General features: G+C 37.3%; 1 long non-coding RNA gene across 1 annotated transcript in view; it reads left to right on the forward strand.

The window, feature by feature from the left end:
• The first annotated feature begins 2,996 nt into the window (after nucleotides 1-2,996).
• Nucleotides 2,997-27,755, forward strand: part of LOC128660515 (uncharacterized) — a 48,241-nt gene continuing 23,482 nt past the window's right edge. The window contains exon 1 of the long non-coding RNA XR_008402546.1: nucleotides 2,997-3,131. This is a non-coding gene — a long non-coding RNA (uncharacterized LOC128660515). The remainder of the gene's footprint in view (nucleotides 3,132-27,755) is intronic.

Below are 27,755 nucleotides of genomic sequence, written 5' to 3' on the forward strand. Positions count from 1 at the left end.
ACATCCAATCGCTCTCTTCATCCTGTCGCAACCACCTAAGCAATATCTCCAAAACTCGTCCTTTTCTGAGTGCTGAAACTACTAAACAGCTAATCCACTCCCTAGTAATTTCCCGGCTTGACTACTGTAACAACCTACTAACTGGCCTTCCTCTCTCCCGCCTCTCCTCCCTTCAATCCATCCTAAATGCCTCTGCTAGGCTAATCCACCTCTCCCGACGCTATGTATCTGCCGCACCCCTCTGTGAGTCCCTTCACTGGCTCCCCATTCACAGCAGAATTAAATTCAAAATTCACACTCTGACCTACAAAGCCCTTACCAATGCAGCCCCCCCATACCTGTCCTCACTCATCAACAAATATACTCCAGCCCGTCCCCTAAGATCCAACAACGATCTACTCCTTGCCTCTTCTACCATCACCTCCTCTCATGCTAGACTACAGGACTTCTCTCGTGCGGCACCAACCCTCTGGAATGCACTTCCTCGATCTGTCAGACTTTCCCCCAACCTCTCCTCCTTTAAACGCTCCCTAAAGACCTTCTTGTTCAGGGAAGCCTATAACCAAATCAGTAACTAATGAATTCCACTTGCCTAATAGTTGCCCTCATCTAACTGCACACTAACATCATTGCCACCTTTGCAGTCCCCACCTCCTGTTTCTCACCCTCCTACCCATTTAGATTGTAAGTTCCCACGGGAACAGGGCTCCCAATTCCTCCTGTATTTGTTTGTTAAATTTTGTCTGGTGTCTCATATTGTACTCTCCTTTTATCTTTGTTACCTATGAACAGCGCTGCGGAATCTGTTGGCGCTTTATAAATAAAGAATAATAATCTAATGCAGCCTCTCACTACAATTTTTGTTTAGGCTTATTTGACTGGCAGCTGTTGTAGCCAACCGTAGCCTCACCATGCGCTCCATGTAAATCAATTACCACACGCTCCCGTGCTTGGAAATTAAAATGCGCATGCGCGACCCTCTACGCTATTTGCGCAACATAAACAGTGATGCTGCCTAGCATTAACAGTAAGCAGTTTTCTGCATCATTTGTTATGTGTTTCATACTCAAAAAGTGTAAGGGGAGAAAAAAAAGGGGGGGTGGGGGAATGGATAGATCTTTGGAGGGGGGAGTGGAGTTAGGGGACAGGTGATGACATAAGAGGGGATAAAAAGATATTGAAAAAAAGGGGGTAAATTGCAATGAGGTAACTAAAGATCAGGGTAAGTACTCAATCTTTGTGGGCAAACTAGTGGGTACACACAAATTATTTTTGATAAACGACTGGAAAACTAATCGACAGACGACTGTACAAAGCTACTCAGACAAGTACGATAGGCCTTAGCTGTTTTTCTTGCTGCACAGTATATATAAACTGCACAATTAATCTTAACAATGCAATGTACAGCGCTGGTAAAACAAAGAATGCAGGTATTCTATCCAAGTGGCTGCAATTACAGTCAGAGAGTGTAAATCACTGATAAACCTGAACTATCATAAAAACAAAAAATGAAATAAGTAGTAAAACTTTAAACTCAAAGGGATAAATTTGATTTTGTTTCACCCATCTAGGATAAACAAATTAAAATAATATTCCTTGGAGGAACCTTCAAGCATTTTCTTCCTGACCTGGCCTACTAGAGCCCCCTAAGAGAATACAATTTCCCCCCTTCCACTACTTGGACCTATTAGTGACCCCTTCTGTAATCCAACCACACCCCAGGGGAAGTACCGCACACTTTGGGAATCACTGATTTAAAAAGTGTGCCGTTTTACAACAACTTTCCAATTTAAAGGGACAGTCTACTCCAGAATTTTTAATTACTGTTGAAAAAGACAGATAATCCTTTTATAACCCATTCCTCAGTTTTGCAAAACCAACACGGTTATTTTAATACACTTTTTACATCTGTGATTAACTTGTATCAAAGCCCTGCCCCCTTCTTTCAATTATTTTGACAGACTTGCATTTTAGCCAGTCAGTGCCCTCTCATAAGTAACTCCACAGGCGTGAGCACAATCTTATCTATATGGCACATATGAACTAATGCCATCTAGCTGTGAAAAACTGTAAAATGCATTTAGATAAGAGGTTTAGCTTTCAACTAAGACTAACAAGAGCAAATTTGATGATACAAGTAAATTGGAAAGTTTTTTTAAAATTGCATGCTTTATCTGAATAAGAAAGAAAATAATGGGTTTTGTGTCCCTTTAATTCTAGTGAATAGAATACAACTATCAATATTGTTTTCCCCCAAACAGCTTTACTGCCCACAGCCAGAGTTTAGAGCAACTACAGCTTCTTATTGACTACATGGCTGCCAGATTAGGACAGTTGAGGTAACGCTAAACAAATATAAGTTTTTGCAGGGCGCGAATACTCCTAATAGTGGGGTTAGCAGTAACAATAGGAAAAGAAGTAATGGAGCATCTCGTCCCCGAGATCGTATACACGGTTTCACCCGCCTAAAACAAGAGCACATAATTCCACTCAGACACCAAAAAGCAAACAGAATTACAGTGAAGTAGTATGACAGAGTGACTCTTAACGTCCAACACCACAAATAACTAAAAACGTGTTGTTTTTTTTTTTAAATCTCGAAAATTAGTCGACTATAATCCGTTATCGTAGGCAGAACAACATGATAAACTGGTCTATTTTTAAACACATTCCATAGCAACCCAAGTCTAAACCATTTCACTCGACAAACTCCGTCTCCTAAGACAAGACTGCCCGCAAAGGGTGTCCGTCTCAGTCCCTTTTAAATCGCTATTCCCCAATCATCATAATTCAACTCTAGTAAAGAGCCAGTAGAGTGGACATAAATGTACCATGTGACATATTTCCCACTCCACCCCTAATCGCATCACTGCAATCCTAGGCCTATAGAATGACGCAAACTGTTGGCGGAAGCAAACTTCCTCGCCCACAAACTCCCACAGAGGAGGGGAGTTGGGGGTGATGCTAGTTCGCCCGCCTACGCGTGTGACGTCAGCGTGTGGGCAGATGCTGCATCTCCCTTGCCCTCTGTAGACGTAGCGCGCAAGGCAACGTCCCCGGGCTGTGTCAGAGAACTGAGAGAGACGTGCACAAGGCGAGGCAGAGACTGTAAGGCACCGGAGGCAACATGGGTGAGTCTCTCCCCGGTAACTTACATATGTGTGGAAACGATCTGGCAAACTAGCCTGTACATCATTGCAGATGAATGGGGAACTGTATGAGAGGCCCTGTCTGCTGTGTACGAGCGGAGGGGGGAGAGGATGGAGGGAAGAGAAGGCCCGCTGAAACACAGCAAGGCACCTCAGGCTGCTCTTGCACAGAATCATGTCTATGGCTGTATTCTACTTATGTTGAGTTTTAAGGCTATAGAACAAGAGTTGTATGGTGAGATACGTGGAGTATTTGGCACTAGAAGCATCCTATTTATATTGGTTAGTGCTGACTGTGGTTTTTAGTTGTAGAAGAAGATGTAAAGCATTGGTAAATTTTAAGGGGTTTTTGTGTTTATCTGAAGTGACGTCCTTATTAAGTATATATTTACATATGCTGAGAACATCAGTGCATATTGTTGCGAAGTGAGAAGTATAATAGAGAATGTTGTAAACTCTGTCAAAAAATATATTTATGTACAGTATTTTACTATCTATTAAAACATGATCAAACAGTGAAAAACATACAAATACATTGCTAACCCTACTTAGTTTTGTAACAGCAAATACTATACCATAGTTCATATTTCTGTAAAAGTAGTAATGTGCATTTTAAAAGGTGTTGATCTTTTATTAAAGTTAAAGTGTAGTGTTTGTAGATGGGGGGAGAACTTGTTAATTGTGCCTGTAAACAAAGGCTTGCATTATGAAAACCTTAAATGTTTATCATTAGAAAACCTATTTTTTACCCCTTCTGTTCCATTTATAGGATAGTAATTTAGCATGTCACATTTTTTGCTTGGACAGATGTCCCAGAGCAGAATAAGCCTGTTTATTCATTTCAGTCTAGGGGAGCCTCCCTCTACCACTGACAGCCGCCTATCAGCAATAATACCAGGGCTGTGTATTTCTGCTAGTCTCTGACCAGTTCATATAAGTGCTGAGGCTTTTCTAAAGAGAGAACTGACCAGGCTAGTAACTTTCTTTTCCAGACTGGTAATTTCAAGACATATTTTTTCCCCCTATCCATTCTAAATGAAGAATAAAAGTTATGCACATTCTTGCATATTTTAAAGTGTATTCAGTATTTCTAACAATTTTCCAAATAATATATATTATTACACTGTTTGTAATCTGATGAATAGCAAGTTTCATGCTATTTATAGAAAACGCGTTTTCCTTGTCATTAGGCTTGATGTGCAGCCCCACATACGATTTTGACATATTTGTACTGTGCATTCAAATTTACAGCTCTTTGTAAGTGGGAATTGTAGTGTGGTTATAAATGGGGATAAACTTCAGCATAACTGTGGTATGTGTGGGTAAGTAGAAGGAAAAAAAGTTATGATAAAATTACCATTTTTTTTTAAAAATTTTTTTTTGGGGGGGAACGGTATTTCCTAGGGTCATTCACGCCCATCACCCACACATCCTGACATAACCAGCTGTATGTCTGGCCCATAGTTGTGGCACTCCCACACTGTTTCCTCAGCATATCCAGCATTGATGGAGGGCTGTATTTATTTTCTCCTTTCGTTTTTTTTTTTTGACAAGCCTCCCTCCTCCTTTCAAACATTGTTATAAAGCAATGCATATTTTGGTCACTCAGGAGCATGATGTATTCAGAGCAGTCAAATAATATGGTGGCTTATAATAAAAAATAACTAATAGTACAAAACCTTTATTTTAAAGGGATATACAAGTACAATGATCTAATATGTTAGAACTTATTATTATTATTATTGCACACATGTTAATCATAGCTAAAGTCAACTGCAAAGTAGCAATGCTTTACTAGGAACTAGTTGAAAACATTTGCTGAGCCAACGACAAGCACTAAATAGGTTTAGACACCAATCTTAAGCTAGCTCGCAGCAGTATAGGACATGTGCATATTCTTTTCAACAAAGGATATAGAGGACAACGTATATTTGAAAATAGAAGTGAAGTGTCTTAAAAGTACATGCTCTATCTGAATCGTGCAAGCATTTTGACTTTCCTAATCATTTAAATAGATTATTCTTTATATGAATTACTGGTTATCTTTTGTTTCTGGAAAAATATTTATATGGAAGGCTTTTGCCTTTATATAGAACAGGGGTGGCCCATGGGTTGCATGCAGCCCTCTGCAGAAGTTTTTGTGACCACAGGAATTATAGTAACTAAAGTGCACACAAGGTGACCACATCTCAAGAGTCTTCCGGAGGGGAGAACAGGTACCCTGCAACCTTACCAATATGTATGCCACTGGCCATTTTTAGGAAATACATTATTTGTCTGTTAGTCATTAAACCTTTATATGTACGGCCCGGCCCCAATGTTTTAGTTGTCCATCACAGATAGAGAAAATTACAGGATTTTTTCTTCTTCTCATTCTGAATGTTTAAAACAGAAATGGTTTCTTTAGAGACAATCCACATACTTGTATGTAATATTTTCTTATAGCCATCGCAAATTGTTTTAGTTTACTGTAGTAAATTATGTATAGTGAGGGGATGAGAGAATTTTACAAATTCTGTTTATCAATATACAATTATATATGTCTCATAGAGATCTAGATTTTGACTGCAAATAAAAACCAGACGTTCCAGGCATTCTTGAATTCCCTTACAGCATTTGCTCTTGCAATATATATGCTAAAGATTAAACCCCTCCCTTTGTATAGCAAGTCAGATAAGGAGTTTAGTAGGATAATGGTTTAAGGTTTTGTCTTCATACTGTTTGTTAAACTGTTTTTTTTTTTTATAGCTATTTTGTATATTCTGGGTACCATTTTAAAGGGACAGTATACACAAATTTTCATATAACTGCATGTAATAGACACTACTATAAAGAATAATATGTACAGACACTGATACAAAAATCCAGTATAAAACCGTTTAAAAACTTACTTAGAGGCTTCTAGTTTAGCTCTGTTTAAAAGGTTACTGGAACACCCACGGCAAGCGGGGAATAGCAGACACTCCCCCATCCCCGTTCCTTTGCATATGAAAAGTCCCTTTAAACAAACAGAAGCAAGCTGGAGTAGGTATACCTCAGTATTCTCTTAAAACTTTGGGGGTTGGTTAGGAGTCTGAAAATCAGAGCAATGCTATTTAAAAATAAACAAAACTATCCATAAAAAAAAAACAAAAAAAACTTTATGAGCTATATAAATCATCTACAAAACATTTAATGCGGAAAAAAAAGTGTATAATGTCCCTTTACAAATTCCCCAAGATTGTTTGTTTGTTTCTTTTGGGATTCAAGTGGTTATTTAAGTCTTTTATATTTATATTGTAAATGGAACACAGGATTACATTTTTGGACTATATCTTTTTGAGTTTGTCAAGTATTCTAGTTACCTGCTCACTTCTTATTTATAGTTGAATCAACACTTTTCAATGTTAAAAAAAAAAAAGAGATGATTTTATACAGCCTTGAAACAAACTTCAAGTGAAGGAAAATATTACAGTATTTAATTATTTGTGCTTCATTTGTAAATTGTCTTGCAGTGCCATCTGTTAAGTGTGCGTTTTTGGCATGGCTGATGTCCATGAATCTGAGACTGTAATTGTGTGGTTATAAATAAGTGTTTTCATTTGTTATGGGGATCCAATACAGTTGCATGTACTTTGGTACCAAGTTTATAGAATATCTGTAGTGCTGAATAAAAATAGAGGCAGCATTTGCAGATGAGGAAAACAGACATGGGAAAGGATAGTCCTCATTTATTAATTGGGCAGGGCTAGAGGGAATCGTCCCCCCTCCCTTGATATGTGGAGATATCTCAGTCTGTAGTGGGTGGCTGTCATACCGAGACCAGCATTTGCCTAATTTTGTATTCGGATTGTTGGATATCTGTGCTTCTGCTGGAATGGTAGGAGAAGATATAAAAAAGTGGGAGGAGAAGACTGATGAAGAATATGATGACGACAAAGAGAATGAGATGCCAGTGTCGCAAGGTGAACCTTTCACAATTGGCCAGGATTTTACTGTTTTAACCTAAATTATATTTAATTGACAGCGCGTTTCGCTAATAATTAAGTCAACTAATTATGGAAAGATTGTCTTTAGGGTCACTGTACTGTGCTGTGCTAATTGTTTTAAATATGAACCAAAGTGTGCACTATTTAATGATAGGTGCAGAATTGTAGTTCTATCTTGCTTTTGATATATTTCATCATTAGTGCACACACATTAGAAAGCAGTTAGTTGGCATATATATTGTGGTAGACTTAGGGGGATAGCTTCAGATAATACTGCGTTTAAGAGATTAAGCCTAACACATGCATGCAAAAATATATCAGTTGAAGGTCTTTTATGCTGCATATTTTTGTATTGGGAGCTACTAATTGTATTTTATTTGAAAACTAGTAGTAAAAATGCAAAAAATGAAAGGACCTAGAAACAAAGTTTCTGAGGCTATATATGTAAATGATTGCTGTTTTAGTTAAAAGGAAATGTTAATCGGCTATGTATATTTGTTGCTAGAGAAGTGTCATAGGAATGTTTATGAAAATTATAGGAAACAGCTGACGTTTGTGTAGAGCCTCAATTGTAGTTTAAAAAGTTTGAATATTAAAAGGTAGAATGTGAGCTTGAAACCATTTATTTCCTTGTGTGTATTTTAATCATAATATATTTAACAGAATAAGAAAAAAACTGATCCATTTTTGTGACGATTTGTAAACTTTTAGCATCAAAGGGGACATAAAACCCTTATATATTTTTTCATGATTCAGATTGAAAATACATTTTTAAAAAAGTTTCCCATTTACTTCAAGGATCAAATTTGCATTGTTCTCTTATTATTCTTTGAAGAGATATCTAGATAGGCAGCGTGCACGTGTCTGGAGCACTACATGACAGGAAATATTGCTGGCATCTTGTGCTTTTGCTAATGTATTACATTGTTGCAAAACAGCTGCCATTTAGTGCTGCAGATGCATGCACACTCCTCAACGTACCTTCCTGCTTTTTAACAAAGGATAACAAGAAAACAAAGACAATTTGATTATAGGGAAAAAATGGTTTTATGTTTTTTTTTTTTTTAATTTTATTTTATATATATGTGTTTTTTAAAATTATGTAATGGTTATCATAATCATTTTTACTTTCTAGCATTTTTAGATTTCCCTCTGTATTGTGGTATAGAAGCAATTTTTGTTTTTCTTGAGTACTACAGTTGTATTTTTAACATGGGAAACTTGTGTGCTAAATAGAGAGTAACAGTTCTTACCATTTCAGTAGCAAGAGCGTTAATGCGTATATAAATATTATTATTTCCAGAATATAGTACAGTGTTTGAAAATTCCAAGGGGCCCAACTGATCTGCCAACTACTTTTGTTATTCTGCATAGATCTATGTGGAGAAGTTATTTGAATACGTTTTGGTCACACTGAAACAGTTTAAATGCAAAATACCTTTCTATGGGCCGAAACGTTTTAGTGGCTTCTTAAAGGGACATTAGAGGCAGGAGCATGCATATAAAGGGGGACAACTATATAAGGAAAAATAATTTGAACCATGAGATATTAAGTAAAAACACTTTACATTTGAGCTGAAGCTTGCAGTAAATGCATATTAGTGTTCAGTGATATTGAAGTATCCATTGCTCAATAGCAGATACTGATGTCTCCTACAAGTGTGTTGACAAACAGGGGGCCATCCTTGGCATGCCCGAGAAGAAATTTATGTTTCAAGCATATGTTCCGCCTCCTTATAAACCCACAATACTGTTTTAAATGCCATATTTTTTTATAAAAAAAGGACATCGATGTTACTTTAATTTGACATAATGTTAAAGGAGATTCAGTTAAATCTCCAGCTAGTTCCCAGTAGTGCACTTCTTCTGAGCCTACCTATGTATGCTCTTCAACAAGGAATACCAAGAGAACAAATCAAATTTGATGATAGAAGTAAATTAGAAAGTAGTTTTAAAAAAATTACATGATCTATAGGAATCTTAAAAATATATTTTTGACTTTTACTATCCCTTTAATAGTTTTCTTTAAAACTGTGGCCTTGTGACAGAATTGAAATGTATACAAATATTGTGATATGTAATTCATTGTGTGTGTGTGTGTATGTGACCTGAGTGTCCCTTTAACAGAGAACTGTTAAAGTTTTTATATTGGGTAATAAGTGCAATACAGTTTTGTGTTTTTATATTTTAAAGTTGCACTTCTGTTTGTTTATGAAACTTGGTTTTATTTCATTTTAAGTTTAATTAAGACGTTATATATCACAACGGCTAAATCTGTGTCTGTATTGCATGTTTAAACTTTTGATACCATAAATAATAATAGGTGTTATGTTTACTCCTGGAGTATATAATCAGTTTGCAGATTATAGAGAAATGCTTAAATAATGCATTACACTTTAACTAAACCCCTTAGATTTTAGTTGACTAAAATCTACTGGAGATTGTCGACTAAAACAAAAACAATTCAGATGACTAAAATACGACTAAAACTAAAATGGCATTTTAGTCAAAAGACTAAAACTAAGACTAAATGGAAATTTGCTGGGGGGTGGTGCGGCGGCAGCTCTTGTTCAAATCTCTGTTTGGAACCCAGCTTTACTGCTTGACTTAGCCCTGCCCTGAAATGTGGGTGGACGGTTCAGTTCTTTCCTCCAGTTCCATTCAGGATTCCTTCTCTGTGAAACGGCCTGAAATATGGGGATATAAACAATTCAGTCTAATGGATATTAAGCAGCTTGTACTTACAGTTTTCTGTTTTGCTATAAAGTAACAACACATCGGTCAACTCTGCAAAACCTTTGAAACAAATTTACTTATTTGTTGCATTTGCTTTTCAGTAGCCAAACTCCATCCAGTAGCCAGATGACAACGCTAGCCCAGTCATAGTTAGTATGAAGTGCATTTTTTCGCAGTTGTTTACAGTGTGCTTTTACAGGTCTGAGAGTAAAAAAACACAAAAACATTTCAGAGCTAAATTACATGAAAAGGGGACAAAATAAACTCTGAAATTATATTGCAAAGATTTTTTTTTCTACTACACCATAACGGAACATTTTAAATTAAAAAGTACAAGGTGTTTACTATCTCTTTAACAGTGTCACACATTTTTTTGGATAGATGTTTAAAACGTAGGTGGCAATTACAAGGTTCTTTGGATGTTTTCCATATTTTCCAACAGGGGTATGACCTCATGTTAAAAACAAATGTGTAAAACATATATTACACGTTACTTGATCTAATAATTGTTTTGCAGAACCAACTGGTGTCTTTGTATGAGTGCGTCCTTATTTGGCTTTCACAACTATGCATTTAAAGGGGCAGTACATATTGCTTTCATTTGCATGATTGAAATTGTTAAACATTTATTTTTTTGCATGAAAAAATGTTAAAGGGGCATGGAAGTCAAAATTTATATTGTTTTTCAGAGTGTACAATTAAAAATAAACTTTTCTGATTACTTCTGTTATCAAATTTACTTCATTCTTTTGTTGTTCTTTGTTGGAGCATACCAAGCTAGGTCTTAAAGGGATGGTAAACCTAAAGCAATGTCTAATTCTCATACGATTCTAAAATAAAAATAAACATGAGTTTAAGTTATGAAAAATTACAATGTTCAATTCTAATACCTTTTATTCTGAACGCAACAGCTACTATATACTGGTATCCGTCGACAGCCCCGTGACAAAGCAATTTTTAAAAAAAATGACAGTAATTGCGTGGTCCAATGAAATCCGTGGCGTTTTGGCATTTTAGCATAGAAAAAAAAATTGATTCCTTTGCGCATGCGTTAGTGACATCATGCAGCTTCTGATCTTTGCTAAAATTCCAAAACGCCACGGATTTCATTGGACCACGCAATTATCGTCATTAAAAAAAAAAAAAGAATAATTTTGTTTTGTCACAGGGCTGTCGGCGGATACCAGTATATAGTAGCTGTTGCGTTCAGAATAAAGGTATTTCAATTTAACATTGTAATTTTTCATGTCTTAAACTCATGTTTATTTTAATTTTATTATCGTATGAGAATTAGACATTGCTTTAAGTTTACCATCACTTTAAGAGCATACAAGGGTCAACAATGTTTGCAGCAGTCTGTAACATTGTTATATATATATATATATATATATATATATATATATATATATATATATATATATATATATATATATATATATATATATATATATATGTGTGTGCACGCTCCTGAAACTACCTAGTTATGCTCTTCAAGGATAATAAGAGAAAAGTCAATTTAATAATAGTTCATTGGAAAATCTTTTTTTTTAAATAGTACATGCTCTATCTGAATTATTTCATTTAAAGGGACTTAATACCCATATGCTAAATCACTTGAAAGTGATGCAGCATAGCTAAAAAGCTGACAAGAAAGTATCACACGAACATATATAAACATACATAAAAAAAGGAAGATTTTTTTTTGCTTCATAATTTCTTAAGTTCAGAATAGTAAGTGCTCTCTGAACAGTTATCCTTTACCTACTGTCAGCTGTCAAAAACAAACAGCCAATCATCTTCATTAATGCTGATGAGATTCTCAAATAAATCATGCATAGTGAACTTCCTTAAAGGGATATTGTACACTAGATTGTTCTGTGCTTAAATGTTTTGTAGATGGTCTATTTATATAGTCCATCTGGGGGTGTTTTTGTAAAAATGTATAGTTTTGCTTATTTTTACACAAGTGTGCTGATTTTCAGACTCCTAACCAAGCCCCAAAGTTTTAGATGTATACTGATGTATACAGACATCAGATTGCTTATTTTGGTGTAATGGATCTTTTTATATGCAGGGGAGAGGGTCTGTTCTCAGGCCCTTTCAGTGGGTGTCCCAGCCTAACCTCATCAACAGTGCTAAATTGGGAGCTTCTTAGTAAGTTTTTAAAAGGTTTCATACTGGATTTTTATATCAGTATCTGTGCATATTATTCTTTATAGTAGTCTATTACATGTAGTTAAATGGAAATTGTGGTATATTGTCCCTTTAAACTGAGGAGGGAAATAACATGATTGTGCCTGCACATGCCAGTTTTGCCCTTCCTTGCAAGTTCTGGGACTAGTATCTGATTGGCTGCTGAAAATCCCTTTACAATGGAGCATATATATATTTATATTCTGTGAATTCTTGCACATGCTCAGTAGGAGTGTAAATATATAAAGACTGCACATTTTGTTAATAGAAGTAAATTTTAAAGTTGCTTAAAATTGCTGCTCTATCTGAATCATGAAAGTTTAATTTTAACTTGAGTGTCCCTTTAAGCTAAAGCTGTTGCTCAATGTCAAGTTATGGAAGTATGGTGTTGGGACAGTTCCAGCTGGATTAGCGTCATATAGTTAAAAAAAAGCTGGCGAATCACGAGTGTGTTTACCAGTGTTGTAGGTTTTGTAAGCCTTGAGCAGACATCCTCAAACTTGGCCCTCCAGAGGTTTAGGAACTACATTTCCCATGATGCTCAGCAGCATATTAGCTGGCTGAGTATAATGGGAAATGTAGTTCCAAAACCTCTGGAGGGCCAAGTTTGAGGATGTCTAGCCTTGAGGCTGAATAGACCTTTTCTTTGATGGGATAACTAAAGACAACAATGATGATGATGATGATTACCCCTAGGCATGATTTTGGATTTTTGTTTGGTTGTAGCAACTCAACATTTCATGGCACTTTTGGATATGAAGAACTTTTCAGGGATTTCAATGAACGTTTTGCCGACTTTAGGGCAGTTACTCGTAGAGTACCAGGGATTGAACCGCCTCTTCAAAAAGGAGGGTTCTGGGGCAAATCACTGAGAGAGTCAATGCTGAAATACCTTGATTCCCATATTCCCAGGGAACAGGACATTAATTCTAAGGCACTAGGCATGAGCATTCTTTTCTGAGCTGGTTTCCTTCTTGTGAAAGTGCAACACAGTAACATCTTAGTGTGTTGCACTTTCACAAGCAGAAATCCAACACCAAAAAGAGCAGAATGCCACAAGCAGCCTCATTATTTTGCATTTAGATGCTAATGAAGCATTTGAATGCCCATGTCTACCCAGCTCTCCCAACCGACCCAAGCTCCTAGGAATGACACCCTGGCCACGATATAGGTGGGAACATGATCCTGGAAAAATCTTTCAAGAAGATATAAAAGAAGACCAAGATCTTGACTCTGAAGTCTCAGCATAAGGTTTGGGACACCTTTCTTAGGCCTTCAGCCCCAAGGTCTTCATCATATTTTCAGAGTGTGTCAGTTTCCAGGATAACAAGACCTGATGGGACTGTAGAGGCGAGACGCACTGTGCGAGATGGCCAGGGAAACGTAACCAACACATTGACTATTTAGAGAGGTGATGAAGTTCTCAGCAGCAATACTTATGACGGAGCTCATATGGAACCAACACAAAACCAAGCTCATGCACTATTGGGTTTCTCAGACTGGCAAACCATTTCTGCCAAAATCTGCTTATCACAAAGATAGGTAAAACTTATATGCTCAATCTGCATCTTTACAGGTTTTCATGTGTTTTTGGTTTTCCTTGTACTTTTCCAAAATGGATGAGGAGAAGCTTAAAAGTGCAGCCATACATTTAGGATTTTAAAGTCAGTGATCTTTATTATTATTAATATTTATTTGTATAGCACCGCCAAATTCCGTAGCGCTGGGTACAGTGATAGGAGTAGTCAATGACAAGGATTTGTGATAAAATGCAATACATAACAAAACTAAAATAATCTAGTACAGGAGGACAGGGCCCTGCTCCGGAGAGCTCACAGTCTACATGTTTAGGGTGCAGAGACATAAGGTTGGGGGTAGCGTGTCACATCGGTTGTAGTTGCAGCAGTGAGTCAGGCAATTCATGTATTAGTTTGGTTAGGATGAGAGATGGAGGCGAGATGGTAAGCCTCTCTGAATAGGTGGGTTTTCAAGGAGCGCCTGAAGCTATTCAAGGTAGGAGACAGCCTTATGGAGCGTGGTAGTGAGTTCCAGAGTACAGGAGAAGCATGTGCAAGGTCTTTGAGACGGGAGTGGGACCTAGAGATAACAGGAGTGGAGAGACGTAGGTCAGAGGTTGATCGAAGAGGACGGGATGGGGAATATTTTACGATGAGAGGAAATATAGTTGGGAGTTAGACTGTTAAGTGCTTTGTAAGTTAGGGTTACTACTTTAAATTGTATTCTGGAGTGTATAGGGAGCCAGTGTAGAGACTGGCAGAGCGGAGCAGCTGATGTAGATCGGCGACTTTGGTGGATGAATCTAGCAGAAGCATTCATAATAGATTGGAGGGAGGAGAGGCGGTGTTTTGGAAGGCTATTTAGGAGTAGTTTGCAATAATCAATGTGTGACACAATGAGGGAATGAATAAGTATTTTTGTATTTCTTTGAGTAAGGAAGGGACGAATTCTGGAAATGTTGCTTAGGTGTGAACCGCAGGATTTGGTGCTTGTATATGTGGGTTGAATGTGAGTTCTGAGTCAAGTGTAACCCCAAGACAGCGGGCCTGGGGTGAGGTGTTAAGAATAGAGTCTCCAACTGTCAGAGAAATGTCAGGTGTTGAATGTCTCGAAGAGGGGGGGAATAAGAAGCAGCACAGTTTTGGACAGATTGAGTTGGAGGTAGTGTGAAGACATCTAAGAGGAAATCTTTAAAGGGACACTGAACCCAAATTTTTTTCTTTCATGATTCAGATAGAGCATGCAATTTTAAGCAACTTTCTAATTTACTTCTATTATCAATTTTAATTTGTTCTCTTGATATCTTTATTTGAAAAAGAAGACATCTCAGCTAAGGAGCCAGCAAATGTTTGATTCAGGACCATGGACAGCACTTGTTTATTGGTGCTGACCAATCAGCAAGGACAACTCAGGTTGTTCACCAATAATGGGCCGGCATCTAAACTTACATTCTTGCTTTTCAAATAAACTTACCAAGAGAATTAAGAAAATTTGATAATAGGAGTAAATTAGAAAGTTGCTTAAAAATGCATGCTCTATGTGAAGCACAAAAGAAAATTTTTGAGTACAGTGTCCCTTTAACATAGGATAAAACTGACATGTTTTACTTTTGTGAGAGCTTTTACTCAATACCTATCCCTAAAGAGAAATAACTTCTCTATGCATAAGGTGTGTCCAAAATATTTCAAGCCTGATCTGTGCTCAGGTATATATTGGCCTCTATGCTTGTTAACCAATATGCCTGTGTCCAGACTACATTCATGGCTGTATAATACATTTTATACAGAAACAAAGCTGTTGCTCAGTGGCTGAGAAGTAAAACTCCCTCTGCTTTGTGTGACAGCAATATGCATCACAAACATACCTTACACATGTTTTTCTTAGTACAAGAACTTCAGTTTTACATACAATTTGCACATTTAAAAAAAGTATTTTCTGTCCCCTTTAAATAAATCATGCCCCCATTTTAAATGGAACAAGACAGGGATGCCCACTTTCGCCCTTATTATTCGCTATATGTATTGAACCATTGGCGGCCTATATACGCAACTGCCCAGATATAACTGGTCTGGAGGTAGGTACTTTTAATCACAAAATTACTCTATTTGCGGACGATGTGCTGCTTACTATCTCCAGGCCATTGGTATCGCTCCCTCATGTTTACCAAGCAATACACTCATTTTCTCAGATATCAGGCTACAAAATTAATGCAGAGAAGTGTGAGGCACTCCCGTTATCATTACCAAAACACACTATAAAACTAATTGAGGCCAATTTTGATTTCAGATGGGTGCCGGATGGGCTTAATTACTTGGGTATAAAGCTGACAACACACTCGTCCAAGTTATATGAGGCAAACTATAGCCCTATGCTTAAGACCATAAGATCGGATTTGAGAAAATGGGGAAAGCTAGGTTTCTCGTGGTATGGTAGACTATCCGCGGTCAAGATGACGATTCTGCCCAGAATTCTTTATTTGTTTAGGGTGCTTCCAATTAAGATTGTGACCTCAGATATAGTAAATTTACAGAGAGACATCCATAGTTTCCTGAGAGACAACAAACATCCGAGAATCCCTCATCAAATTCTAAATAGACATAGGCAATTGGGAGGAGTGGGGGCCCCAAACTTACTAGATTACTATAAAGCAGCAAGGTTGGCCCAAGACTCAATGCTAAGTAGAAAGCAAAGTGAAGTGCTTTGGCCTGCCTTAGAAGCAGAATTGGCAGGACAAGAGAACCCAGATGATATTCTCTGGCGGGATGAAACCTATAGTGACCGCAAGTTGAACCAGAATAGAATCACGCAATATACTAGACACCAGTGGAAACTATTGAGTCACACAGGGATATTACTCCCCACGCACACAGTGATAAGGCCCTTGAAGAACATCATACATGAGGAGTTTAGACATCATATTAAGAAATGGGAGAACAAGGGGTTGTACAGGGTGGCTGACATGCAACTTCAGGGTAAGATAATGACTTTCACCAAGCTACAGCAGAGACTGGATCCTCTTCCACTCCACTGGTTTTTATACCTCCGGATAACCTCAGCCATAAAGACATACCTCTCACAACACATAGCTCGTAATCGGCAAACTGAGTTAGAACAACTATGCACCTCAACTACTAGGTCCAAAAGAGCGATCTCTAGACTTTACATCTCTATCCAAGAAATGAGAGCCAACACCAAAACTAGGTTAATGTTACAGTGGGAAACAGACTTGGATAAAGAACTGGACCTAAAGAAATGGACTCAGACTCTACACCAGGCTAGTAAGGGACTTGTCAGTGCTGATCTCAGAGAAAACGTGCTTAAAACATCCTACAGATGGTACTTGACACCTATTAAGACTGCCCGTATGGGAAATGAGAGTTCCAACTTTTGCTATAGAGGCTGTGGGATACGGGGATCATATATCCACATGTGGTGGGAGTGTCCAAAGGTTAGGAGTGTATGGAACGAGTTGTCCTCTTTGTTGAGTAGGGTATTAGATTAAAGGATTTCTCTCACCTCTGCTCAGGCTCTGCTACATGAAAACATATCGAGACTTAACAAACATATCAACACCTTCATTAGAATTTTATGTACCACGACGAGAATAGCTATAGCTAAGTATTGGAAGGTTGAAATTCCATCGTGGTCAGAAGTGTTAGCTAGAATTCATTCGGTGTATTTGATGTATGAGTCAGCTGCATTTATACAGAATACAGAAACTCAATTTCAAAAGATCTGGTGTTATTGGATAATAGAGAGTAATACATACAGGAGACCTAGAGCAGATGAGAATGCAGCAAGATGAAGGAAGGGCAAACAAGGCCAAGATAGAGGTGATAAAGAGATAATTGACAGCTTTGAGCAGGATATTAAATAGTGAAGCTAGATGAGCAAGATATCTTGAGATAACATAGGAGATAAAGGTACAGTGATGAAACACTATTTCCTTTTTTTTTAATCTTTTTTTTTGTGTTTTATTTTTATTTATTTATTTTTGTTCCAGGTTATCAGAGTTAACGTTTGTGGTTAAGTTATAGCAGTTGATATGATCAAAAATGTTTAACATTGTTACCCCCGATATAAAGATGCTCCCTTACGAGACTATTTCACTATCTGAGAAAACGATAAGAAGTTTTAAGATAGCATGTGCTGAAAATCAATTGCCCATTCAATAGCTAAGCAGACAATGACAGAGCTTGTGCTGGCATGGGTCCTCGATGGTTGAGTTGTGGATCTTTCTGTAGAACTACTTGGGACACCATGCTTTTGGACACTTAAGGGACTTTGCAGCGGGAGGTCTCTTCTACAACGAGTCATTTTTCTAACTGTTATATGTGCATATATCTTGTGGAATTTGAGATTCTTCACATGTTGGACTTGTGTAACTTGATACATGTTTTTCTCTCTGTCACAGCAATGTCGTTGATGTTTTATGGGTAATAATAAAAAACTATTTAAATTAAATAAATCATGCCAATAAAATGGTACACTCCTAAATTCATTAAAGCAGTGCTTGACAAATCTGTTTAAAAATTAGTAGCCAGTAAAAATATTTAGTTGCCAGACAGTGGGATTTGTATATAGATATATAGAGAATAACCCAGAAAGTTAGGCGCCAGGGATAAAATTCGAGGAGCCATTGGCTCCCAGGTTCCTGGGTTTGTCGAGCCCTGCATTAAAGGGTCATTTAACTAAAAATGTATCCCTTCATAAAGAGTTTCATGAGTTAATGGGAAAACAAGAGAGAGACAGCATTGGAATATTCATGTTTTATTTTGTTTTTGCTGCATAAAATCACCTTATGCTCCCTACAGAGGCAGTGAAGTTCTGTTTATATTTTTTATTCACATATAAACTCATAAGATAATTTAGTCAGCTTTTAATTATTAAAAAAAATATATATATATATATATGTGTGTGTATATATATGTATTTATATGACTTTATTATCTGGGCAGATAGTTTTGATATTCCAGCTTTCTGTTAGGGTTTGTTCTCAAGCCATGTTGTGTTTTCTATGTTTATTTCAGTGCAATATAATTTTTAGCATGCAGCATCAACTTTCTATACCTGTTTACATTGTATGTTAAGCAGCTGCTGCAATCATTTCATATTATTCTTCATTTCACAAATTAAAGGCACAGGAAGTCGCTTTTAAGCACAGACATTTTAAGTCTTTGTAGTTCATCTTTCAGCTTTGGAGAATGATTTTCTCACAGTAAAATTGTTGTAATTCCCATTAAAGTTATACCCCCATTCTAAGGTAGATCAAAGTCTTATTCATTCAAATGGAGTGCATGGGGGTGGTTTACTAGCAGATTAAAGTGCTGCAGTATATAACTTAGTGTAATATTGTAATGTACTCATCAGCTGGTTTTATCCAAACCATCCCCCATTCTGCTCCTTCCTCCTTGTTAGTTGGAAGAGAAATCAGTCATGCATCTGGCATTTCCTCTTCCGAATTTTTCCTGTTTTTTTTTTGTCTGCTTAGTGTATCCTACTTTGTATATTCTATCCGTAGCTTAAATATTTCACTATCTCTGTTTAAGCAGAGTGAAGTTTTGCTGTCCCTCCCCCCACATCAGCATGTGACCGAAAAAACAGCCTTCAGCACTGTGGTCCTGCAGCCCACAAACATGCTAAATTAATCCTCGCACTGCTGTAACACTTACACTGTTCAAGCTGCAGTAAAGGATGGCACTAAATGTAAAGAATGAGAGCAGTGCAACGGACCATGCTACACTTTTTTTTTTTTACTCTTGTTGGGTGGTAGGTTTCTTTATTGCCTCTTTTTTTTTTTTTTCTTTCTTTTTTTTTCCTCACTGATTTAGGAATTCAGAGAACGTGTTTGCATAGAAAATGCAATGAATTTTGAGTGTTGTGAACTTTCATTGTACAAGTTGAACAATCAGCGCTTGTTCCACCAGATGTCTACATGTTAGCGTAACCAGAGCAGAGCTAGGCGGAGATGTGGCGGGCAAGGAATTGCAAGAGAACGGCACAGATTAACTGGGTTTTATGAGCTGTTGCCTTTATGAAGCCATGTGTACTCATGTCTAACATATGTCTGTAAAATGGTAGTATTACATTGGGTGTGTTTTTGGGACAGCATACTCACTATCAGTGGAGTCTTGTTATTTTGTTTATTTTTGGTAATAAAACCTCAGATTTTTTTAAAGTATAAAATAACTTTTTCTGTGATTCTGATACAATCTATATGGACAAAAGTCTGTGGACACCTGCCCATCACACCTATATGAGCAGGACATACCATTCCAAAACTATTGGCATTAATATGAAGTTGTCCCCTCGCCCTTTGTGGTCATAACAGCCACCACTCTTCTGGATATTTGTGCCCATTTAGCCAGAAGTGTATTGGTGAGGTCAGGCAGCGTTGTAGGACGAGAAGTTCTGTGTTACAATTCATACCAAAAGGTGTTCAGTGGGGTTGAGTTCAGATATCTTTGCAGGCCACTAGAGTTCCTCCAAACCAAACTCATCACACCATGGACCTTGCACAAGGGCACAGGCATGCTGGAACAGGAAACAGTTGCCACTAATTTAGAAGAAACCAGTTGTCTAAAATGTCTTTGTATCCTGTTGTATTAAAGGGTTATTGCACTCTAAAAATGTTTCTCCTTTAATAGCATTCTCTGTAGAAAAGCTATGTAGTCAGGAGACAAACACTAAATTAATCTCACAGTTGGGGTAGGAGAAATATATATATTTTTTGCTATCTGAATTAGCTGGCTGTGCTCATTGAACCCCCCCTCAGCCATAATTAGCATTTAAACACCAAACTTTTAGGGTGCATGTTTAGACATAGATAGCATAAGCAGGCCTGCTTTATTTGCAGGCTCAGCCCATTTTGTGGGCACATCCTTGGAAACAAAAAGGTGATTTTTTTTAATGAGCAAAACCATCTATTTCAAATACAAAAATAAACAAGAGGGGCCTGTTTTCTCATACATTTAATGCTCTGCATTTAGTATACCAAGTCATTTTGAACACGTTAAAGGGATATGAAAGCTCAAATATTTTATTTTAATGGTACAGAAAGAGCAGTGATTGGTTTTCTCGGGCGCCATTGGTGCCCCCAAAATGAATTATAGCGCCTAGACTTTTGGGTCCCAGACCCCCACACATTTTATCCTCTCTCCTTCACCGCCGCCCAGTTAAATCTGCTAGCGCTGGGCTGACAGTTTGCAAGCTGGCGGCATGCATTTCAATTTTGGTTACACTACACATTGTCCTCTGTGCCTCTGCTTACAGCTAAAATCACATTGTGCAAAAGAAATGTTTTTGTCAAACACTATTTGTTCAACTCCTCCCGAAGGCTGTGTAGCAATGCTGCTAAGTTATATTACATGTGACAGTAAAGCTAGTGAAGTTTGTGTATGTCTAATGTTTTGTCCGTATTTACATGCGTCGTTTAAATGCTTCTAGCTCATGTAAAGTGCTATAGCTTTATGCAATCTTATACACACTAGAAATACGTTATTAAAACTATATTTCATGTCTGTTGTAATTATTTATTGTCACATCCTCTCACCCTGGTTCTCCTGAGCACCGGGGAGCAGTTTTGCTGACAGTGTAAATGAATATAGAAGCCTAGAGTTGTGCAGACTTCCCACAAATATATGCTGCTAGTAAGGTAATAGAGCAGGAGAGACCTGATTGTTGTTATGCGCACGTGGTGGATGGGTGAGAGAGGTATGTGAAGTCAGATGTGTAACACTTAAATACATATATTACGGTCAGTGCCATAGAGGTTGGATGCCTGTGCAGCTGCTGCTAAGGCTAGCTAGCTCCGTGGAAGGGGCAGTAAATCGGAGCTCGGCTGAAAAGAAGCAGTGCCCTGATCAGAGCTTCTGCTCCGCTCACCCTGCACTGTATTTCTGCTTGTATTGGCCTCTAATGCACGAAGCACTGATCGGCAGGAAAACGTAAAAGTTAAAACTAGCTGATATGGGGACGCAATCTGGGGTACATCCCACACAAGCTGCCAAAGGGTCACCCGAAAACAAATCAAACCACACATGAAAGGGCTTTGAGGATTTTGAGAACATATATTAAAGTGATGGTAAGTCCTAGCATTTTTGAAACTCTAGGATTTACCAGTGCAACAAATAATGGGGACTTTCAGTCATGAAGTAGAAAATACTTCATGCTGCAAGTTCCTTTATTTGTCTGCAGCATTCACTGTGCTGAGCGCCTCAGGCCACCCACAGCAGGACTCTATTTTTCAGGCAGGTGATCTTAGCCAATAGCATGCAAGCTATCTGGCATAATGCCAGCTGGCCCGCACAGCTACTGGCTACAAGGTGGAAACATCACCTCATTGAAAAATGGCATTTTGATGTGGGCGTCCTGAGGCACTCAGCGCAGCGAACGCTGTCTACAAATAAAGGAACTTTCAGAATGAAGTATTTTCTACTTCATGACTGAAAGTCCCCTTTATTTGTTGCACTGGTAAATCCTAGTCATGAAGTAGAAAATACTAAATGCTGAAAGTTCCTTTATTTGTCGGCAGCGTTCGCCGCGCTAAGCGCCTCAGGCAGCACACGGCAGAATGCTATTTTTCAATGAGGTGACGTTTCCACCTCTTAACCAGTAGCCGTGCGGGCCAGCTGGCATGCCGAATAGCTTGCACGATATTGGCTAAGATCAACTCACTGCAAAATTAGCGTTCTGACGTGGGTGGCCTGAGGCGCTTGGCGCCGGTGAACGCTGCAGACAAATAAAGGTACTTTCACCATGAAGTGTTTTATACTCCATGACTAAAAGTCCCCTTTTTTTGTTGCACTGGTAAATCCTAGCGTTTCAAAAACGCTAGATTTTACTATCACTTAAACCCCTTCATCTGTCATTATAATAATTATCCATTTACATTTTTTAACCCCAATGCTTCTATATTATATCATTAGGTTGCCTGAATATGCCTGTTTGTGGGGGGAAACATGGTGCCTGGGTGTATGTTTGTGTGTGAAAGTCATGTTCCTTGGAATGATCGAATTCTGCCCCTTTAGGTGAGAGAAAAAAATATGCCATATCACTGCATTGTAAAGACATTTAAAAAAATTGGAAACATTTTTAAAATTGCACGCTCTGTTTGTTTAAATCACAAAAGAACATTTTTGGATTTCATATCCCTTCCAGAGGAAACAACGTACAGTGCCCCTTTAAGGAGCCTAGCCCAAATCACGTTGGCTCCAAAGCAGTAGTGCATTAAAGGGACAGTTTACTTGATCTTTTTTATGCCTTTACTGTCCATTCCCCAGCTTTGCACAACTGTTATATGAATATACTTTATAACCTTTAAACCGCCAAATTTATTTTTCTAAGCCTCTGCAGGCTGCCTCTTATCTCAGTGCACTTTATCAGCTTTTTACAGTCAGACTGTGCTGGTTCATGTGTGCCATATAGATAACCTTGTGTTCAATCCCGTGGAGTTATTTATGAAGCAGCTCTAATTGACTAAAATGCTAGTTTGTACATATCACTGATATAATGGGCAGTCTGCAGAGGCTTAGATAAAAGGTAATAACAGAAGTAAAAAATATATTAATATAACTGTGTTGGTTATGCAAAACTGGGGAATTGGCTAATAAAGGGATTATCTATCTTTTAAACAATCCCACAATCACCAGCTAGCTCCCAAATACTGCGTTGTTGCTGCTGAGATTATGAACATACACTTTTCAAAAATGTATATCAAAAGAGCAAACGCCATTTGAGAATAGAAGTGAATTACAATTACAAGATCCATATGAATCATGATCTTTCATGTCCCTTTTAAATTATTTCATCCATTTACGTAATTGTAACAATATTTTGTATTTTGTGAGATGTACAAAATGTTAATTGAGAAACCAAGGTTTGAGACTCTCAAGATTTGACACTAGTGAGCTCTAGCAAATATACATTTTCATTCCTGTTACTAGTTATTTATCACTTCACTGATTAGTGCAATATAAAATTACAGATTTATGTGAAAAGCAATGAAAAAGTGATGAGGTTGTCTGAACAGGAGTTAAATAATCTAAGACTGCTCTTTTAGTTGCCCTGTGGCCATTATTAATGATATAATAGGTCTTTAATGAAGCCATTACAAAGCTTGATCTATCAGTTGTCTGACCTCATGCTGTAGATTAAATGTACTCTGGATTGCGCTCTTGCAAAACTATATGAATGTGGTCACTCCAGAATGGAGATCTACATGTATGTTATAAAGCATTGACCGTGTTTGCGTAATATTCAATTATATTAAGTGCGTCTTGTCAGGCGCCCTATAAATTACCTTTTATTCAGGGCCTTGCACATGCCCAGTTTAGTAGTATGCTTCTTGTGCTTTTTTGGGACATAGCAAATATCATGCATGTGAGAGAAGCAAATAAAATGTCAACATTTTGTTGAGTGTGAAAACAGTTTCTCGTGGGTTGACAGACTAATTTTTAATAGCCAGGGGAGTCATTTATATATAACTATGTAGACTTAAAGGGACAGTCCACTCCAATATTTGTATTGTTTAAAAAGATAGATAATCCCTTTATTACCCATTCCCCAGTTTTGCTCAGCCATCAGTTATATTAAAGGGACAGTCTAGTATAAATTAAACTTTCATTATTCAGATAGGACTTGTAATTTTAATCGACTTTCCAATTTACTTTTATCATCAAATTTGCTTTTTTCTCTTGGGATTCTTAGTTTAAACTAAACATAGGTAGGCTCATATGCTAATTTGTAAGCCTTTGAGTGCTGCCTCTTATCACATGATTTTTACATCTCTTTTCAACACAAAGAGACAGAAAGTACACGTGGGCTATATAGATAACACTGTGTTCAGGCACAGAAAGTTATTTAAGATCTAGCTCAATACAATGCTAAATTTAAGACAATAGATAATCAACAGTCACAGTCATGTGATCAGTGAGCTGGAAGAAGGTTCCTAGATACAAGGTAATCACAGAGGTAAAAAGTACATTAATATAACTGTGTTGGTTATGCACAACTGGGGAATGAGTAATAAGGGGATTATCTATCTTTTAAAACAATAACAATTCTATGGTTGACTGTTTATTATCTATTGTCTTAAAGGGACAGTCACAGTCATGTGATCAGTGACTGGAAGAAGGTTTCTAGATACAAGGTAATCACAGAGGTAAAAAGTATATTAATATAACTGTGATTGTTATGCAAAACTGGGGAATGGGTAATAAAGGGATTATCTATCTTTTAAAACAATAACAATTCTATGGTAGACTGTCCCTTTAATATACTTTGTTCCTCTGTGATTACCTTGTATCTAAACCTCTTCTTACAGCTCCCTGATCACATGACTATTTATTATATATTGACTTGCATTTAAAGGGACAGTCTACCATAGAATTGTTATTGTTTTAAAAGATAGATAATCCCTTTATTACCCATTCTCCAGTTTTGCATAACCAATAGTTATATTAATATACTTTTTACCTCTGTGATTACCTTGTATCTAGGAACCTTCTTCCAGTAAACTTAAAAAATAAGCATTATATAACATTATATTAGCGGCAGGTAGCAAAAAAAAAAAAGCATTGCAAGATATTTTATATTAAACCTGGATTTAGCAGCTCTCCGCTCCAGGATCTTCTGAGCGGGTCTTGAATTTTAAAAGTGCTTCGCAGGCGCACTGTCTAATCACAGCACGCCCGATCGAGCCATTGAAATGAATGTAGCTTGCTTCCGCTACCAAGCCAGAGCGGGAGCAAGCTACATTTATTTCAATGGCGTGCTTTGATTAGACAGCGCGCCTGCGAAGCGCTTTTAAAATTCAAGACCCGCTCAGAAGATCCTGGAGCAGAGAGCTGCTAAATCCAGGTTTAATATAAAATATCTTGCAATGCTTTTTTTTTGCTACCTGCCGCTAAGATAATGTTATATAATGTTATATAATGCTGCAGTATATAATATTATTTTTTAAGTTTACTGTCCCTTTTAAAGGGACAATAAAGTCATAATTAGACACTCATGATTTAGACAGAGTATATATATATTTTTTTTAAACAACTTTCTAATTTACTTCTATAATTTAATTTGCTTCCTACTCTTGTTATCCTTTGCTGAAAGGTTTATCGAGGAAAGCTCAGGAGCAGAAAAGAACCTAGGTTCTAGCTGCTGATTTGTGGATATATACACTATGTGTTTATTATATTTATTTATATATATATATATTTGTGTGTGTGTATATATGTGTGTATAATCAATTGTCATTGGCTCACCCATGTGTTCATTTAGAAACTAGTTGTGCATTGCTACTCCAACAAATGATGCCAAGAGAATAAGGTAAATTTGATAATAGACTTAAACATTGAGAGTTGTTTAAAATTGTATATTCTACCTAAATCATGAAAGAAAAATTTTGTGTTTTATGTCTCTTTGATTCTGTTAGTATCCTTTGTTGAATGAGTAGCAATGCACTACTGTGAGCTAGCTGTTTGCTCAAATGAGCAGTACACCCCCCTCCCCCCGATAAATCTCAAAGCATCCATTAATTAGCCAATCAATGACTTGTGTGTAAATACTGTGAACGCTTGCGCATGCTCAGCCGGTGCCTCAAAGTGTACTCCTAGAAAGTCTGTGCAGATTTTGATAATAGAAGTAAATTGCATGCTCCATCTGAGTTCTGAAGGTTACATTTTGACATTTATGTTCCTTTTAAAGGGACAATGTATTCAGGCAAGCATCAGCTGCTGTAATACATGGGTATTTTTTGTTGTTGGCTACTTTAGCCTTTTTGCTAAAGGAACCTAAAACCTAAAATGTTTTTCTCATGATTCAGATAGATCATACAATTTTATACAACCTTACAATTTATTTCTATTTTATATCAAATTTGCTTCATTCTTTTGATATCATTTGTTGAAGGAGAAGCAATGTACTACCGAGAGCTAGCTGAATAGGGTAAGCCAATGACCAGAAGGATTTATGTGCAGCCATTAATCAGCAGCTATCTCCCACCTATGTATGCTTTTCAACAAAGGATACCAATGGAACAAAGCAAAATAGGTAATAGAAGTAAATTGGCAAATATAAAAATATATTTGTCCATCTATGAGAATGTTGTCCATCTATGAGAATGTTGTCCATCTAAGAGAATGTTTCAAAACGTACTAGTTCTTTTAACTGCTGCTATATAGTGCTCGTGCTGAATTAAACTAACTTTATTTCTGTGTAAGTTGAACCTATCAAGAGGCACTGAGCATTTGAGTCACAATACCCAGTTGCACACGATCATGCACTTCCTGTTGGGGCAAGATTTATGACAGGGTGAATACCCCAAATTCATTTGACCGTGGCAATTGAAAAGCCATACTCTCATGCAGTTGGCTGCATTGAGGGTAAGGGGGCGGCATTACACGAGTGTTCCCTCATTCATTGATGTATATGGGGAACACAGTCACCCAACAATTTGCGATAAGATGTAGACATGTTCACTACATGTGAATCCTGTCTGCTAGCAAATTGATAAATCTTGCCCTTAGTGTCGCATTAAAAAACAGCTTTTATCAAACACATTGAGTTATATGTCCCTTTAAGTGTGCAGTATATGCATACAAACTTTCTGGTTTCTGTAGTGTAGATCTATTTATCAAGTTCACTTTGTGTTCCAGAAAGGTTGTTTCCAATTTAAAATCCTGTTTCTCCAATGTACCAACATGGTTTTTACTTCAGTATTTTTTAATTGTCTACATCCGAGTTCTTCAGCTTTTGTTCTGTAGACCCATAGATGTTTTTGGCAAAGGCCTTAAAATTCCTTTATAGTTACTTAAGGGACATTCCAGTGGTGTTTGAAATGCACAGCATTTATAAGCACTTGTGTGAAGAATCTATGCTTTAGTTTGCAAAAATGCTTCAAATTAAAATGGGGGCTAGCTTTTAGTGTATGCTTTTCAAGTACAGCCATAGGTCTTGCGCACGTGTTTGTTTGGCTGTCGCATCCCTTTCTAGTGACACAATACTGAACAGCATTAAAGGGACGTTGTTGTACTGTAATTTTTTTTTTTTTTATGTGTACATAATAATCCTCTTTATCTCATCTGTCTATACACAGTGAGGCCAATATTTAGGAATAACAAAGAAAAAAAATAACCTTTTATTATCTCTTTATCACACCACACACTGGGAGCATGATTATTTCTCCAACATAGGT

The sequence above is a fragment of the Bombina bombina genome, chromosome 5, assembly GCF_027579735.1.
Source record: "Bombina bombina isolate aBomBom1 chromosome 5, aBomBom1.pri, whole genome shotgun sequence".
NCBI classification, from domain to species: domain Eukaryota; kingdom Metazoa; phylum Chordata; class Amphibia; order Anura; family Bombinatoridae; genus Bombina; species Bombina bombina.